Source organism: Rattus rattus, chromosome 15, assembly GCF_011064425.1.
Source record: "Rattus rattus isolate New Zealand chromosome 15, Rrattus_CSIRO_v1, whole genome shotgun sequence".
Classification (NCBI taxonomy): Eukaryota; Metazoa; Chordata; class Mammalia; order Rodentia; family Muridae; genus Rattus; species Rattus rattus.
The window spans coordinates 2,471,155-2,475,574 of record NC_046168.1 but is presented as its reverse complement, the minus strand read 5'-3'; the positions used below and the strand labels follow the sequence as shown (position 1 = coordinate 2,475,574).

At 39.2% G+C, this 4,420-nt stretch overlaps 1 pseudogene; it reads left to right on the top strand.

Moving 5' to 3' along the window:
• The first annotated feature begins 3,865 nt into the window (after window positions 1-3,865).
• On the top strand, window positions 3,866-4,179 carry LOC116884804 (annotated as a pseudogene).
• Window positions 4,180-4,420: the final 241 nt, after the last annotated feature.

Sequence of the window (4,420 nt, the reverse complement as noted above, 5' to 3'; positions counted from 1 at the left end):
AAAATCTCATGGGAGTGAGGTTACTGGCAGTGAGCTGGGATAAACACTTGTGTGTGACAGGAAATTCACAGACTCTGGAGGAGCATGTGAGTACAGTGTGGATACAGGAATGACTTCTGCTGACTCCTTGTATACGTGCTGAAGCTGACATGGGCTAGACAACAGAGACAACTTCATACTCCTCCACTGTCACACAGCTGTGCTGGGAATGTGTGACCTTGAGTTAGTTAGTTTGAGTTAGTTGTCACACAGCTGTGCTGGGAATGTGTGACTCTTCACTTGAAAAGAATACCCCGAGAGTGGTAAGAGCCTGGGTGTTTTAGTTGGCAGCACTCCCTGTAGCTGGACATATAGGCTCATCAATGGTCAAGAGAACCTGGGTCTCTGTGACATGCTACATATCAGTTGCTGGAGCTATGGCTGTGGCAGAGTCTTCTTAGGTAGGGAACTGAAAAGAAAAAGGGAGGTATGGAGTCTTGATGAACACTGGGGTCATTTTGTGATGAATGAGGAGAGATTGATGAAGAGTGAAGTAAATGCATCTTTAAGTTTTATGGAAGATGAGCAATATTTTAAGGTTTTAGTAGAGAGTGGTAAGCCAAATGGGATTTATATAGTTTACTTGTATCCAATTTGATATCATATACATTCATATTTTAAAAGTAAAAGTGAATGGCATTTCCTAGTATATGGGGCAGTATTCTTTCTAACTGACAAAGAGCTCCCTGTTTGTCCTCACAACTCTGTAAATTTTACTGAGCATGTAGTAAGAATCATATACTGCCATGTCGATTCCTTATTGTTGGGTCACCAAAGTCTTCCTTGTCTTTTTTTCTTAAACTTTCATTTTTTGGATATGAAATCATGCTTCATTCTTCCAGACCTGTTTCCTTAACTTCTGAATCCATGCTGTCCTTTGTAGCATTCTGCAGAGTTAATATTACTCACTTATGAATTTATAAATTAGCCCCATGTTGGATGGCTCTCTTCCTTTGAAACTCCCAGGGTTCATGAGATTGCATTTTACATGGTGTCTACCACCTTCACCAGTGAACTTATTAGCTACTATTTGTCAAATATTGTGGGGAAACCATATCCTTCACTCCAAATTCACATTTTGAAGTGTTAAACATCAATATCTCAGGAAGCAAATATATTTGGAGATAGGGTCTTTAATTAAAGTGGATTAAGTTTATACTAGTATGATGTCTTCAATATGGCAAATGTCTATATATGAAGAAGAGTGAGAATAAGCCATAAATGAAAATACTGACCAGGCACATGAAGGCATAAAAGAAAACATCTATTTTCAAGCCAATAAAAAGAATTCAGAAAAAAACTAAACCTGGTTATTCCTTGATCTTGGACTTTTAACCCAAAGAACTGTGAAAAATGCTTTCCTATAAGCCACTTAGTCTTAGTTTAAAAAAATAGCTTTAAAGGTTCATTTTTATTTTATGTTTATGAATGTTTACTTGCATATACAAATACTTTTGTGCCTGATGCCTTCAGATGGCAGAAGAAGATATCAGGTCTCCTGGAACTAAAGTTACAGGGAATGGTGAGCGCTAATGTAGAGTCCTGGGAATTGAACTCTGCAGGAGCAATGAGTGCTCCAAACCTCATGGCCATCCCTCTAGTCACTACGGTAATGTTTTATGCTTACTCTAGCAAAATCCCATACTGGATCCTTGATTAAAGATAATCTTTCACACTGGTCTCTCTTCAACTATTTTTTTCCCATTGTTTTCCACATGTCAAATGACAGCTTTCTTTTTATAAGATTTTACTCGATGGACGTCATTGTATTTTATTTCTCCTTTTTTTTTTTTTTTTTGGAAGGGGATATCTCAGTCTGGCTTGAAGTGTAGACTATATGATATATGCAAACACATTTTATTGTTTTCAGAAACATTATTTATTACTTCCTGCAGCCTGATGACAATGGCATAACCTTTCTTGCCAAGGTGCCCGGTTTTTAACCTCTGCATTTGTGCCTGTGCCAACATCCATATAACCCTCTCCAATATTTGCACTGATGCTGTTGATGAGTAAAGGGGAGAACCTATTCCAGCAGCCATGGGGTCCATAAATTTCAGTGAGCTCCTTATTTTCTTTTCTGGTGCATAATGTGGTTCTAGAAAATTATCGTTTAATCAGCAGTAATGACTCTCATATTTCTGCAGCACTGCTTGTTAATCTTCCTGCCTAGTAGAGAGAAAAGGTCTTCAGCAATGCGAACACAATGTAGGCTGAGAAACAGAGCAGTGCAGAAAGAAGACAGGTTACCACTTTCTTCTGTCTTGCATATTGATAGCCCCAACAGTCATAGAGACAAAATAATTACTGTGTCCCACCCACATGCACTAAGTCCAACACTCCACTGAGACGCAGTCAAATAAGGAAGTGGTTTGCTTGGTTTGCTAATGTTATAAAATCCCAAACATTCTGCCCCTTGGTCTGTTTGTGTCTTCACACCATTAAGTGGCCAAGGTCTCCTCATCATGGCACCTGTCTCTGCCCTGGTCATACATCACTGTCCTGGTTCACCATGCTCTGGTCACAGTGTTCTTTTGCCTCCTTGTTAACTCCATCCAGTTCATTCCTGCCTCTGGCCTTTTATGTTTACTCTTGGTTCTAGCTGTGATCATGTTCCCAGTGTCTCTTGTCTGATAATTCTGGATTTTAGGGCATATTTTATTGACACATTCCATATAAGATTTTTCCTTACTACCCCAAGAAATCTCCACAATTGATCCCTTAATGTCTCCCTAAAAATTAGTAACATTTATCTTCAGACCACTAGTCACAAGGACCTGTATGCTTGTAATGGATAACTTGTTAGTTTCTTCATAATGTTTGGAAGGACAAAACCAAGGCGATTCAGACTATGGTGCATGTGGGTTGAGAGCTTGTTGCAAAAGACATTTTTACACCCCGCCTCTGCCGCCTTCAGTAATTTATCACTCATTGCTTGTTCTCTGATCCTCTATCTACCAGGAAGGAATATCTAAAGGATGAAGTTATCTCTCTTGGCCATTTCCACTGACATAATCCTGGAAAACAAAATTTAAGATATCCTTGCCAGTTTATATTCAGGCCATCCCCATCAGCTGGTCTCTAAAATACTTACCCACACTCCGACAAAGATCCATAAGTAACTTCTGGCTCTGTGAGCCAACCTTTATTGTGCTACTAATTGCTATGTGTGCCCCATGCAGTGCATGTCTATGTAATATTGGCCTCTTAGCACTCTACAGAAGAGCCTCAGTCCCGACCTAATTCTCTCTTCTTTTCTACTTGACTGCCTCTGACATACTTTAAATTTGTTTGCTTTCTTTTCTGTGAATTATTCACAGAATTCCATAAAGAATAAATGGAAATATGTACTCTACAAAAGCAAATAATAAAATTTAACATCTCAATGGAAGATCTATGTATCTACCAGTAATATACATATACCTGTTTATGTGTGTATAACATCTAGCCTCTAGAAGCTATTGAGTATTAATGATGTTTTGGTCACAAGTCCAAATGTGACATACATATTTACTTCAACATTATGGTGGATCAGAAATATAACGGAACAAGTCCGATGACCAATGACAGGGGCAAAATGAAGACTTGAATTTATACAATTTTATTTCAGAAGCATATTGTATTTATTACTACCCCCATTTATTCTACATTGGCATATTTTGTTAAATACCTGTTAACTCTTTGTGCATGAATCATGCAATTATAATAATATGTTTATGTCCTTCATTAAACTACATATACCTAATATGTACCAAATTACAGTGTCACATTTAAGAACTACTATGATGGGTTCTTCCTGTTTGGCCGCCATTGGAGAGCTGCAGCCATGGCCCTGTGCTAGCCCATGGCCGTGGACCTCAACAAAGGCCACAGAGTGATGAAAAACGTCAGCAAGCCGAGATATAGCCGCCGCCAAGCGGCTCACCAAGCACACCAAGTTCGTGTGGGACATGATCCTGGAGGTGTGCAGCTTCGGGCCCTATGAGCGGCGCGCCATGGAGCTACTCAAAGTGTCCAAGGACAAGAGAGCACTCAAGTTTATCAAGAAGAGGGTTGGACACACACATCCGAGCCAAGAGAAAGAGGGAGGAGCTGAGCAACGTGCTGGCAGCCATGCGGAAGGCGGCCAAGAAGGATTGATGACCCCTCCCCCAATAAAAGATGGTTCTTAAAAAAAAAAAGAACTACTATGATCGATTTGCATAATCTGATGGGTTAATATAATTTTCCCATATAGCAGTAATTATTTAATATGCTCTCAAAGTTGGTATATAAATCTAAAGGTCTTACTTCTACACCTAAACAGGCCTTGTGACCTCCATATTATCTTACAGCTAAAGACTGAAATGTTAAGGGTTTTCATCCAAATCAAGTTTAACTG